Genomic DNA, 15,176 nt, shown 5'->3' with positions numbered 1-15,176 from the left:
AGGGGGACATGTCAGTGTTTGTGGTATCATGTCTTCATCTGATGCTGTGCTATCTTGTATCACTGTTCATTCATGCATGTGTGCCATGCAGTGGTTGGAAGTGTTTATTGGCCATCACAGTGGATGTAGCCAAATGGATATTGACCTACACATTTACGTGCATGTGTACTCTGCCATGCGGGTGACATTTGATTGTGAGTATGGCATAGTGCAGTGATGTGCACACATGGCAGAGTCACTCCACTGTAATGAAGTAGTTAATGCAGGACTTCTCATTTACAGGCATCATGTGCATTGGGAGGGCAGTGTTCCATTTGTGGGTGGGTGTTTGCAGTGGCACAAAGTGTATGGGACAGCAACAGTATCGGCTGTGTGTGTCATGTGGCAGGGTGTGTACGGGCACACTGTGTTGACCTGTCATGTCTTCCTTTGTGATGTTTGGGATCCGCTGTCTATTTGGTTGATGGCAGGGGGGGGTGATGCATGTGGGGTCACAGCGGCACACTCACATTGCTCATTGGCCTGGAGACACACACACCACGTCAACAGGGTCGGAGCATTGTCAGCTGTACTCACCTAATAGCCATGTGCTTTGTCCGGCATAGCGTTCCATGTACCGTGGCAATGTCGAATTCTGTAGTACCATTGAGTCATGGGTTGAGCCTGGGAAACGTGCGCAGCAGTGTGTAATCAGTAGCGGGGCATCACATACCATCTGTACATTCAACGAGTGATACTGTTTCCTATTGCGGAATACCATCTCAATTGCACATGGTACTGTCAGCTCAATGTTGGTGCTGTCAACTGCACCTATGCAATTTGGCATGCCTGCTATGGCATGGAAGGCCAACTTGGTGGCAATGACCTCGGGGAGGGTACGGGGTAGGGCTATGTGTTCCGACACATGGCGCAACGGGGCATCCAGTACCTGTAACAGGATTTTTGAAAAACAGGGTTGTGATATGCCGTGCAGCTCACCGACCGTGTGTTGATAGGTGCCAGTGCCAAGGAAATGCAGCACAGACACAACCTTCAGGAGGGGGGGTGGCGGTGGGGGTGTCTATGTGGCTGCTGATGTTGTCCTCAATCATGGCAGTGATGTACAGGATTGTTGGACGGTCCAGCCGGTATAGTGTGTGGATCTGTCCTGGGGTAAGGTTCCAGGGTGAGGCCCTGATGTGTGGTATTGCAGGCTGCCTGCGGGGTTGTGCTGGCTGGACAATGGGGTTTGCCATAGGTGCAGGGTTGGCTGGTTGGCGCCTGCGCCTCCTCCGCCTGCGCCTCCTCCTCTGCACCATTACTGCCATCATGTGCAGTGCTGCCTGTTGGTTGAGTAGGCCCAGTCCAAGTGCTACTAGAGCTGCTGCCTGCATGGTTCTGTGTTGTGTTGGGCTCGGTGTGGCACTTTTGTAGGCTCCCAGTGTGCTGCTGGGTCCAGCTGGGCTGATTTGGTGCACCTGTGCCCTGATTCAGTTCAGCAGGCACTGTTTAACGTCATGTTCGCAGTGGCGGCGGTACAGCCACTGTGATCACGGTTTTAACGCCATTTTTCTGGCAGTGTTTCCGTGTCCGCGCTAGTTGTGATGCTCGCGGTGTTTCGTATTGCCGGTAACGGAGCGGTTTCCGTGCAGGTGGACTTTACAGGACCCTTAACTCCGCGGTGGCGGTTGCGGGAGGTGCAATTTCCGGGGCCGCGGGTCATGATTGGGCGGACGTGGAAACGGTGCCGGTATGGTTTTACCGGCGCCGTTAACTCCGGACCGGTGTACTTGTAATGAGGCCCCCTGTCTACTGGCGAATGACATCCTGCGTAGGTTGTCCCCCTTAATAGACTGTGTGAACAAGGTCCTCTGGACTCAGACTAACAGGCCAATAAAATTGAAACAGTGTGTCGCCCATGTTAGTTTAAATGGCACATGCCACATGGTTTAACAAAAACCTGATCATATTGAGTTCCATTTTTAGAACAATCAAATACCGGATGTGAAAGTAATTCTATAGGACAACAAACTGGTGATGGGAACCCCGCTCCATTCCTGAAAATCAACCTTCCTACCAGTTCCAAGTGGCATCCCACACTGGAAGGAAATACTTTGAAATTCTATAATGGTTTACAATCTGAAAATCCCAATTCCATAGTCAAAAGTGATGAGAAAGCACCTCAAGGTTTATCTGACGTTCAGAAAATTAGATAACAGTTATTCATCCCAATTCAGTTAAATGAGGGGAAGGAATCTGTTCTCGCCCGAGTGTGGTGAACAACGGTAAGAGCTTCAGCAGTGAAGCCATGTTCCGACAGCTCCCAAAGGATCCAGCCATTCCCACATTTAAAATGATCGATAAGTGGGAAATGGGCCTGAGAACTCCCAATTCCAAACATCTCCTGCCTAGCAGGTGTATGCTCAAAATCTCTATCGGAAACAAAAGCATAGTACATAATTGTTGGGTCGTGCGAGATGTCCCTGCTACATTCTATTTAGGCGGTGACATTCTCAATCGATTTGCCATTAACTTTGACCTGATAAATTACAAAGCCTGGTCCCGTCTAGTGGACAATCCCATGGACTTTGATGATTCAGAAAAAGCATTTCGGTCAACCTAACTGCTGCCGTATGCAGTTGAAGTTCAAATTGGAGAGGAGGTCACCATCCCAGGACGGACACGACTATTCCCACTCAAATTTCAAATTAAAAGAGGACAGAAACTGCAAAATCCTGACGCATATGTACACCTCAATCCCCATCTTCACCAGCAGGGATTGGCGCTAAACCCAACCCCATTAGTCAATATAGAACACAACACCATTCCAATATTGATGGATAAAAGCGATTTTAGGAGTATCACTCTGGGCGCAGGCGCCATTATTGGAATGGCGGTTGATGACCGACATTTCTCCATGGATCTAGATAATGAACTGATAGGACCAATCCCCAATGACAGTTTTGACAGTGACAGTGACAATGACTTACCACCAGACAGGATGTTCACCCGGCAAGGGGGGAATTTCCTGGTGTACTCTTCCTGCCCTTACGGGGAGCAAGAGGTGACTTGTAACATCAGGCAGGATGAGGTGATCTTCCTGGTTCCCAATGACAGCCTCGCCTACCTGAAACCCTCTGTCCAGCTCAATACTCTCACCAGGGACCTCTCCACCCAGTTGGAGGAGGCTGCTGAGATAGCAAAACCAGAAGTATTTCCAGGCTTCAGGCAAATGGTTGAAGAGAGAGTCAGCCTAACTGATGCCTGTGAGACTCCGGAGCAAAAGCAAAAGTTGAAACAAGTTTTCTTAGATTTTCAAGATCTCTTTGCGGTGGACTCGTATGACTGTGGTTGCATCGAAATTCACACAACAACAATTCCAAGGGACCCTGGAATGACTCCAGTGTTTGTGAAGCAATACCGCTTGCCTCTCGCATCTATGGAGTCCCTGATGGAAATAATCAAAAATATTCAGTCCCGTGGAATAATTTATTCAGTCCACAGCACCTTTAATAATCCGGTGCTGGGGATTTTAAAACCGAACGGCCAGTGGAGACTCTCTGCCGTCCTTAGGAAGATAAATAAACAGGTCCACCTGTCCCGATGGCCTCTCCCCTACATTGACATGGGGATGGCCCAGATCCATGGGTCAAAGGTATACACTGGCATTGACCTGACCAATGGGTACTGGACTGTGCCTATCAGTAAGGAGGACCAATACAAGCTGGCCTTTACCTTCGGGGGGCAGCAGTACCCGTGGATCCAGACTCCCTTCGGATACATCAACTCCAGCAATGAATTCAACATCTTCCTACATAAGGCCATGCCCGACTTGGGTGAAAGGGGTAAACTGGCCTATGTGGATGATGTCCTGATAAAAAGCTCAACTGTGGAGGAACACATAGCAGAAATCCGTTATGTTCTGACACAGTTGAGGGTTGCCGGAGCAAAACTCTCCTTTCAAAAGGCACAGTGGTGCAGGATCCGTGTCAACTTCTTGGGGCATGAGATAATTCCTGAGGGCCTCTGTCCCCAGCAGAAGAAAGTGGAAGCACTTCTAAAACTTAAAGATACCACAACTCTGCGTGAGCTAAGAAGCCTCCCTGGACTGACTACAATAGGAGGTTCATTGAGGATTATGCAGAGATAACAAGACCCCTGATCCATCTGTTGAAGGGGGGTCAAGAGGGAGTGGGGTCCAGAACAAGCTGAGGCAGTAAAGCAACTCAAAAGAAGCCTCTCACAAGCACCTTGTCTAGCTTACCCTGTCAAAAACAAGGAGTTCTTCTTGGAGACATGGTTCTCAAATACATGCTTGGCAGCAATATTATATCAAAAGCATGACAATGTCAATAAAGTCATCTCCTATGCAAGCAAGACTTTATCCTCTGTGCAGGAAAAATTCAACAATTGTGAGAAGGCACTTCTGGCAATGGTGTGGGCATTGAAATATTACCGCCTGTTCATCCAGGGGGAACACATCATAGTGGAGACTCCCCACCAACCTTTTCAATATCTCCAAAGTGACAGAATCCGGGCCGGAAATGTGAGTAATTCCAGAATTACTTCCTGTATTCTGTCAATGCAAGGCTTTCCTGTGGAGGTCCATTATGGCCAAAACAAGAAGAGTCCCCTCGCGCAAGGTCTGACTGACTTGCATGATTGTGCCAGAGAAAACTGTCTTGAGGACGAAAGTCTTAAAACCCAGGATAACATGGAGGCATACCTGAATTCCCCGCACAAAGTCCACATAGAAGACAAGTGCGAGGGAATGCCCACCATTTATGTGGACGGGTGCTCCTACCATGTTTACAACAACGGGGAAAAGGAACTGGTGGCCGGCGTTGGGAATGCCTGGGTGAATGATGCCTTGCAACCCTCAGCTGGGTACAAAATCGGTCTCCTCAGTAGACATGAATAAAAGGAAGAAAGTGGAAAAAGCAGTGTTGCTTTGCTGCAAAAGCCAAAATCCCCATTGAAAAGAAAACCTTTTTCACCTTTAAAAAAAAATGCAGCTTTGACGCTATTTCCCTCAGTTCGTTAAAACCACTGTGATTCATAAGCCCTACCAAGCCCTGTGTGTCTCAATGTGCCTCAGCAAAACCAGAACCAGGCATGATTCTGAATTGAAAAGCCCTGTCAAACCAACTCTAAAAAGAAAATCACCCACAAACTTTACTTTGATTGACACGGGAAACGCGGTCATTTTCTTTGCAAAAGTATCCAAAATTCAGCTGTTCAGAGAGAGACTCTAACTAGCTGAGCCATGCCTGTTTCAATGAATCTGCACTGCAGACCAACTCCAGCATTCAAGAGAAAAACTATAGTTGCAAGACAGTGTGTGAAGCTGTAGATGAAAAGTTGAATTTAAGAAGTTAGGTCACCTGCACCATGTGTAGAAAATGGGCCTTTGCAAACTAAAAGAAAACAAATACCTGTGTGTTGGAACAGTACATTGGTGAATGAAAGCCTGCCAGTCTTTGGCAATATGAAGGGGTTTGTTGCTGGTGAGATTGTATAACATGGGTTATTTTATGCAACATGCTTGTTTTAATTCTGGATCTAAAATCAGAAAATAAAGGTTAAAACTATGGTGGCTGGAGTTGCAAGAGGAAAAACAGGGTTTCTGCACCAAAAGGAGGTTCTCTCTCTCAGCAGATACTGACAACCCCTTGATATTTACGGGGTTGAACAGACTTTCGCTCTGCTGGGACCCTGACAATGAAGCTTCCAGGGAAGGAAGTCTGAAGTGTGAAGGGGCAATAAAACTTCAATTAAGGGAGAAATCCCCACCATGCTCTGAAGGAAATGACAGTTGGCAGCAGTTGAAGGAAAGAAAAACAAAATTACCCCGGGACAAAGGGACTGCCATTTGTTCCCAAAGACTATTTCAGGAATTAACTTTAAAGACTTCTCTCTCTGCAGCAAGACTTTGAAAAATTGTAAAGAGTTTGCAGTTTAAAAGTGATTTTTTTGTGTGTTCTTTTGAGACATGGAATTCACTGACACCTTGGGGACAGAAAGGGCAAAGTATTGAGGATAAATCGAAAAAAGCGTCACTGTTGCAAACATACAGTTTTGTACATACATCCCATGGGATACTTTTCATTTGTGTATAAAGTTATAGAATTTTAGGCCGAATCTTTCATGCTCAAAATTACCAAAATGTATCAGGAGGGCGAAACAAGGTCCCACAAACTGGAGGATTGGACTGATATGTGCTGCACATAATATGTAACCTGTGTATATAATTTGCTAAGAGATTGCAATTGTATAAATGTATGTTTTTGGCAAAATCAGATTTTAAGTAAAGTAATTGTGGGAGTTTTTGGACATTGTAAAACTCACCTCATAAATCTGACATCATTCCCTTGGAAATCCAACCAGTTGAGAGCAAAGCGGAGACTAGCACCCCTGTCCAATCCAAGTAGTTTAGAGGCATGCTTAGTTAACCCTGCCCAGCCGATACTTTGATGATGTCATTCTGCATTATAAATAAGGGTCCCTGACAAGACTCTAGACATACACTCTTCCTGATTTCCTGCACTGCATTCCTGTTCCCGTCATCTTCCTGAACCATATTCCAACTACAAGGCAAAGTATTGCTGGTCCTACTCCATGGGCCCACTGCAAAACCTAAGCAGTACTGATCCCATTCCCAGCAAGACCTCAAATCTAAGAACCCACTAAATTTCCCATTAACAAGGGGAAAGCTGTGCTACCTTTTGCATCCTGATCCAGCCTGGCTTGCTGCCACTCCCTGCATGCTGCTGCAATCCTACTACCCTGATGACCTTTAGTATCCAGTGACCAGAATTGCCTGTCCAGTTCTTGCCAGCCGGTGACCAAAATCGCACAGCTGTTTGCCAGGTGCCCTGCCGTGTAGTGACCAGACCCGGTTGACTGTCCAAAAAGCCCAAAACTAAAAAGTGGATTGTGAGTATTTCATCACCCCATAGAAATCCCTAGTATCCCTTGTCTTGCATTGTCCTCATCCCACTCTATAAATCATCCTATCCTTATCCTGATAACTTGTCTAACTGTCAGAATTCTATGTGCATTCTGTCATTAATCTCAAAGCATCAGCGCTACTTTTCTCTTCATTTCTGTCTTGCATATATCATATGTCATTAGCGATATTTTTATTAAATAAAGTAATTTTCCTTAAAGAAAAGGGGTACACTGCATGAAGGGTTCCTCTTTTTTTAGTCCTTAAATCCAGTTAAAGTAAAACTGTTCTTTTACAAACTGATTTCCTTTCCGATTTCACCCTTCATTTAAATCAAAGCGCACCTCCTTCTATATTGCATAACTCTTTCAATTTACCAGCTAGAGACTTGCTTTCAATTCCATTTTGTACCTGTGATCTATATCTATTCCACAACACAAAAACCGCACTCACCCGTTTTTATTAGAAACCGTTTGGGTAATTTTAGGCGGGAATTGCAAAAGTGTACATTTTAAACGGGTTATTTGACTGCAATATGTTTTAAACTTTCCACCCATTTCTGAACTGTATGCTTTTGGTAATCCATTCTTTGTGATAGTATCTTTGCATTGTTACTTTAGTAACGAACCGCATTTGCTTCAATGTTTTTAACACACATTCATTATTGATTTATCCATTTTCGAGTGTCATTAGACCATTTAAAATCTGTTTTCTCTCTGATTTGGGAAGGGAAGGTCAGATTTAGATTCCGTTTTCAGTTTCTTTTTCCCGAGTACCTGCTGCTTCTTTGTATCCACTCAGAATTGATTACTGGTGGGTTGAGGGAACATTGCAGAGGAACTTCTAACTTGGGTGCTATCTGTCCTAAATCAAAAAGTGTTCCTATTCTGCTGTGCTGTGAATATGCTCCAATAAAAAGTCAAACTCAGTGCATTGCTCACATTCTCATTGTAACTATCACCCCATTGGTGATTGCTTCCCTATGTTAAAAAGTGTGTGATTTCTTTTAATTTAAAATAAATAAATAAATATTGCATTTGGCCAACCAGCCTGGTTCATGGCCCATTGTGACCCGGGGTATTTGAAAAGGGGGTGTGATATGAGTGGTGTATCATCCCACAATTGAATCCATATAAATAAGGAGAAAAACACCTCAGTTAAGCGCTACATACTAGGCCGAGACCAAGGTGTGTGTGTCACCTGACTGAAACCCTTGACATTAAACCCTTTTGGGAATGCAGTCCATACCAAAGTCCTCTGTCAGAGGTGAAGCCAGGTGCATGGAAGACAGAGGAGTGTTCTGTACCCTTAACATCCACAGGGAATATTCTGCCTACCACACTGAAACCAGGCTCCTCACTAGAGGTGAAGGAATCCCTGGAGATGCCAACCAAGCTCCCTCAACTACGATGGAAGAGTATGAAGGATTCACCTTGCTTTCAAACCCGTGGAGTGGTACTCCCAGCACCCTGAGAAGTCGCAGGCATCTAAACTCATGATTCTGGCAATTTTAACCGTCTTCGATCATGTTCAAAGCCTTCGAGCAACACAGGACCCACAGTGCTGCCTTTTACACTCTCAATGAACTTCAAACTGCTCTCTGTTACCATTGAACCGGTTTGATGATGCATCGCACCAGCAATGCTGATCGCTGCTTCACCTCGAACATCGGCTTACCGCTGTAGAAGCTTGCAAACTCTGCATCGACCAACACAGAGATTCGCTTCGAACCCGACTCAATGCCAACTAGCGCCCGGATTCCTGCAACTCATTGCTCTCAAATCGGGTTTGGCCAGCAAGAACAAAATCGAGAAGCCCAGCTCAACACTGTTGAACTACCTAAGAACAGGATATGTTACTATTGAGAGGCCTCCGAACTCTTAGTCCACTTTTGGGACCATAAGGACTGATAAGCCACCCTTTTGCGCCATCTTCTAAAAACATATTGGGCCTCATTACGACCCAGGCGGTAATCTTCCGTCATTACCGCCATGGCGTAATGAGCGTTTACGCCGTGGGCCGATGGCGTAAAGAGCGCCACATTACGACCCATCGCGCAGGAGCATTACGCCATGGCGGTAATGCAATTAACGCCATGGCGGAAAAGGCCCCTACCGGCATCGTAAAGCGAGCAAGGTGCACTTCCGCCACCGTAAGTAGTGGCCACCGTAATTAGCGGCCACCGTAATTTGCGGTGGCCGTAAAAAGCAGAACCGGAAATAGCGTCATCGCGCCGGAACGGGAAACAGCACGTCGGCCATCTTTAAAAACACAATCCATTGCCATCCTACCGAACAACACCAGATCCAACCCTGACACCTGTCCCAACCAATCACCCACCCATCAATCTACCCAAAAATGCCTAAAGTTGTTAAGAAGGCATGTGACCGCCAGCGCCAGGAAAGATTCAGCCGGGAGGAACTGTGCATGCTTGCGGAGACCCTGCAAGACAACGCAGCTGTCGTTTTCTCCCCGGAAATGACCAGGACAGCGATAGCGAAAAAGAAGGCCATCTGGGCCCTGGTGGCCGAGCGCGTCAGCGCGGTGGGGACCGTACCCCGCACCCCACAGCAGTGCAGGAAGCGCTGGGACGACCTTCGCATACGGGTCAGAGCCGTCATCTCTGCGAACCGCAACCTTGCCCTGGGTACCGGTGGAGGGTCGGAATCCCCACTAAAACTCCAACCGTGGGAGGAGATTTGTGCAACCACGATTGGCATGGAAGCCATTGAAGGCGTCGGAGGGATGGAAAGGGGAGCTCCGACATCAGGCGATGAAGGTAGGTGCCTCAAACAAGTCATGCCATAGTCACTGCAGTCCATTCATGTGTAGCACAAGGTTGCCCTAGAGTGTAAATGCAACACATTTCCACACTGCCCATAGCCACATGCGAGCACCACCCTGTATACACTGCTGGCACCCGCATACCTGCATCCACATTCCACACTAAAAGGAGACAACCTGCATGGCCCTGCCTGAAATCTGCCTCATCTACTGACCAGAATAATGTCTATCATTGTCATTCCAAAGTCCGCAGACCCATCAATAACGCCCTCCCTCCTTTGCTCCACCACAGGCACAGATTCACACCCCGAGGACCAGGACACCCCTGCGACGAAGAGAGCCAAGAAGGCCAATAATACCGTCCCCGCACCCTCAACCTCAGCTGCAGTGAGGCAGACCCCACAACAAGCAGGACCCACTGCAAGCATACCGGACGTCCCACCGGCAAGCACCCCTGTAGGCAGCAGGCCAGCAGCAGCTGCTCCACCTCTACCAACATTGCCTGCCACAGAAGGCACCGGGTCAGCGGCCAGCAGCAACATGGGTGAGACAGCTGCAATAGCTGCATGTTCAGACTCAGACATTGAGGAGCACGAAGTCAGAAGCCCCACTGACCTACTACATTCCCCCTGTTTGTCAGACGCCAGCCCCCATGAGGATCACACACAGGGGCACACAGAGGTAGAAGAGTGGCCTTCTACCCCATGCCCAGTCCTCAGTCCACAGGAGGGGAGCAGCCCCTCCATCACACCACCAGCACTGGCCATGGGCCAGCAGGGGCAGCAGTCCCTCGAGGACATCACAGAACGGCAGCAACAACTGTCCACGATGCTGACTGAGCATGCCGCGGAATGTGTGGGGGCTAGGGCAACCATTGAACAGGCCACGGAGACCCTAAGGGCCGAAGTAGCGCAGAGCACTGCCACCCAGAGGGATGCCATGCAGGCCATGTCCAGGGACATCTGTGCTGAACTTGCCGGCTTGCGTCGTGCGCTCACTGAGCTCACCCACACCCTACAGGACGTGCATGCACGGGGGCAGGCAGGGACATCCTCCACTGCCAGTTCTGCACAGAGCAGCCCTGTCCGACGTTCCGGACGTAACCTGCGCTCCACAGCCAGGGGTGCCCCGGGGGCCGGGAGAGGGGGCTTGTAACAGCCTGTGGCCACTGTCACAGGCATCTGTTGACACCTACATGGGGTGTGTTGGGGTGTGCAGGGGGGAGGGGGGAGGGATGTGTTGGGGTGTGCAGGGGGGAGGGGGGAGGGGGTGTGTTGGGGTGTGCAGGGGGGAGGGGGGAGGGGGTGTGTTGGGGTGTGCAGGGGGGAGGGGGGAGAGGGTGTGTCACGACGTTTTATAGTTTAAATACACTTTTTTCTTTCCCAAAATGAAATGTGTGGACATTTTCATTGCGTATGTGTGCTTTATTGGTGTACAGTCCACAGTGTGCATGTCCCAGAGACACACAGTGCCCCAAGTGCAGTCTCCATGTGATACACACCAGCCGTGTGTGCTAGAAGCAGTGGTCGATGATACTTTGGCGCATTGCACGCCCCTCCTATGCGTCGCCTCCTCCATGGGGTGCCGCCCCATCTGCACCCTCCTCATCCTCATCGTCAGGTGGTTGCAGTTCTGCGTCAGGGGGCAGGGGCACATTCCGTCTGACGCACATATTGTGTAGCATGACACATGCCATGACGATCTTTGCCACCTTCTCATGGTGGTACAGGAGTGCCCCACCAGACCTGCTGAGGCTTCGGAACCGTGCCTTCAATAGGCCGAATGTCTGCTCTATGACCACACGAGTACGTGTATGTGCACGGTTGAAGTCCTACTTGTGCTGGTTCTGCGGGTTCCGGACTGGTGTAAGGAGCCACCTCTTCAGGGGATAGCCTGCATCACCTGTATGTAGGCGAGAATGTATGTGTCAGTCAGGTCGTCTGATCAAGAACATGATGTGCCACCATGGCTTGCATCCAACTGTTACTTTGGCTCACTTCTACATGCACTAATTGATTCACACAATGCAACCAGTATATGCTCATGGCTCCCATGGCCTGTTTTGCATGCCATCACCCAATGTATGCAGAGGGGTTGAGTGCATTGTGAGTGCCCATCCTCTGTCTCCGTTCTCTGTGTTACTCACAGCCAGGTGGAGTATGCATCATTCCCCCCCCCCCATCAGCCAGGTGGAGTATGCATCATTCCCCCCCGCCCCTTTCAGCCAGGTGGAGTATGCATCATTCCCCCCCCCCTTTCAGCCAGGTGGAGTATGCATCATTCCCCCCCCCCTTTCAGCCAGGTGGAGTATGCATCGGTACGTCATTCACCTGCCCACTTCCATCACATTGGACTCACCGAGTAGCCAGGATCTTGGGCCTGCATGTCGCTCCATGTAGCGTGGTATTGTGGAGTTCCTCAGGACCATAGAATCATGGGTTGATCCGGGGAATCGGGCACAACAATGTGTGATGATCTTGTTGGAGTCACAGACCATTTGCACGTTGATTGAGTGGAACTGTTTCCGATTGCGGTACGGTACCTCCATGGCACGTGGAACCATCAATTCCACATGGGTGCAGTCGATGGCACCAATGCAACCGGGTATGCCGGCTAGTGCATGGAAACCCACTTTGGTGTTTGCAATGTCCTGGGCAGTCCGTGGTAATGAGATGTGGTCGTCTGTGTGCTTGAGGAGGGCATCGAGCACTTGGATGAGTGTTCGTGAGAATAATGGTTGTGAAATGCCATGCAAGTGCCCCACTGTGTGCTGGTAGGTGCCTGTGGCCAGGAAGTGGAGTACAGACACTACCTTCAGTAGGGGGGGGATGGCGGTTGGAGTTTCTATCATGCTGACGATGTCGTTGTGTATCATGTCTACGATGGCGGTGATGGTGTCCCGGTCCAAACGGTACAGGGTGTGGATCTGCTCAGCAGTGAGGTTGAATGGATTGGCTCTGATGCGTGGGATTGGGGGCTGCCTGCGTGGTGGTACTGGCTGTGCTGGTGGGGCTTGCTGGGCCTGCCTTGCCCTCCTTCTCCTCCTGCGTCTCCTCTGTGCTGCCTGTTGTTGTTGTTGCTGTTGTAGCACATGCATTGCTATCAGGTCCTCCAGCCCCAACATTGCTAGTCGTATTGGTATCATTGTGGAGTGTGACTGGGTGTGGGAAGGGGTGGGGTGTGCTCTTTTTGTACTTCCTGAGTCTGTATTGCCTTCACCTGTGCTGTTTCTGTGCACCTGTGGCAGCTGCATTCACTTTACATGGCCCTTTACGGTTGGTTTGTGATGGCGTAATTAGCACCATGGCGGTAAGGTACTTAACGGGCTGGGTGATGGCGTTAGGTGCATGTCCGCTTGGGTCGGCATTTGCGTACCTTTCCGCCATGGCGCTAAGTACGGTGTGGCCGGTCGCGTGCGTGCACCCTTAGCGCAGTTAGCGGCAGCGTTAACTACGATGCCGCTAATGGCATCGTAGTTAACGGTCACGGGTCATGATCGGACCTGGCGGAAAACGATAGCGGTAACCATTTACCGCCATCGTTTTTCGCTTAGCGCCAGGGTCGTAATGAGGCCCATTGTTTGTCAAGTGACATTATTGCCATTTCCTGACTATTCGCCCCTGCTAAAGTATCCAGAGTGCTATCACATATATGTTCTGCATTTTCTGTGCTCTCTCGACAGGGTTGGGCTTTTGTTAGTGTTTTTCTAGATAGCTAATTGAATATAAGTCTACATTTGTATAGAACCTTGATTAGACATTGGGCCTCATTCCGAGTATGGCGGTAAGGGATAGCGGCCACCGCTAACGAGAGCGGTGGCGGTAATCCCTTACCGCCATACTCCGAGTTCCCTTAGCGCCATGGTGCTTTTAACACCTGCTTTTAGCAGGCGTTAAATACCATGGCGCTAAAGGACCTTGATGTTAATTACGCCACCGTAATTTACGGTGGCGTAATTGACGCCTTCCCCACTCCCATTATGCCCTATGGGGCAGGAATGGGAATGGGGAAGGGTAAATGGGGATTGGGGAATTACCGCCCCGCCAACCTTGGAATGGGGCGGTAATTCCGCCAACCACCAAGGCGCTGCCGGTCCGGGTACGGCGTCAACCAAGGCGTTAATAGCGCCATTGGTTAGCGCCGTACTCGGAATGAGGCCCATTATTTCATTTGGAGTCTTTGCATTATTGCTGTTTGGGTTGCTACTATTATCACTTTCATAGCCTTCCCTTGGCCCACATGTTACCACATAAGTGAAAGTTGTATATCTCTTCAATGTACCGGTTTCACCTTTATGATTGAGATCACTGTTGGTTTGTAGTAGCCTAAAGCTGAGTTGCAGTTTAGCCACTACTCATTACAGTACTCTGGCAGTTCAGTAGTCTACAGCGTTGGTAGAACCTTTTCTTACTGGCGCATCTCATACAAATCAAATTGTTCCTTTCGAAGGTTGATTCTATAGTTACAGATTCTCTTTTACAATCTATTTCTCGTCTCTTGTCTCTTTACCACAGGATTAATGGTATTGTGTTATCCTGCATCAGGGGTCTGGTGTTGGTTCGTTTATCCATTCCCCTGCTGATAAACCTAGAAATATACATTTTTTTGATTCCTCCCTTGAGGCTGCGAACAATGTTCCGTGTTACCTCTCGTCCGCTCTGCCTCTCACTTTCGTTGAGCAGGTTAAGTTGGAGGCTTTGGGGCTATCCAATCAGGAACCTAGTTGTGACTTCTCTCGTATTAGGGTTTCTCTTTTGAATATGTGATCGTTGGTCCTGCATGCAACCGAACTGTCGAACTTTCTTGTCAGTTTAGGTGCAGACCTATTGGCAGTTACCGAGACCTGGCTTCAGGATGTATCCAATCACGCAGCTGTCCTGGCAACTCCCGAGGCCTACAATCTTCTTAGGGTGGATCGCTGCCACTCTAGAGGTGGGGGGCGGGGTATCGCAATCTTTTATAAAGAAGCATTTAAAATAAACATCGCCGAAGCGATGGCATTTTATGATTGTGAATCTCTTTTATTGTCTTTTGATTTTGTATAGGCCTCCCCATAAATCACCAGACTTTGAAGAACAATTGGTTATTCCTCTTACTGACTCTATGAAACCCTCTTCCCATTTCTCGTACTTGGCAAATTTAACCTGGCTTGTTGGGACAAACTCCCAGGTATGCCAGAGGGCCATTAGGAGTTTGCGGACTCTTGGAAGGCCCAACACCTTCCACAGGACAAATGGAGGACTCAGTCAAATTGCAAGTTCAAACTGTAGTATAATACAGCCAAAACCGACAGAGATCAGTACAGGGACCGAAGAAATCCATGGACATCTCAACATATCCTGGTTCGCAGGCAGTTTTGTACCCTAATGATTTCAGAGTGATGCTACAACCTGGGCCCTTCTCCAGAAAACCTATCGGGCTACTGCATTGGGTACTGAGTAATAGACCACCTATAGTGGACACT

The sequence above is a fragment of the Ambystoma mexicanum genome, chromosome 12, assembly GCF_040938575.1.
Source record: "Ambystoma mexicanum isolate Mex_15411 chromosome 12, UKY_AmexF1_1, whole genome shotgun sequence".
In the NCBI taxonomy this organism is placed as follows: Eukaryota; Metazoa; Chordata; class Amphibia; order Caudata; family Ambystomatidae; genus Ambystoma; species Ambystoma mexicanum.
Note: the sequence above shows the minus strand (reverse complement) of the source record.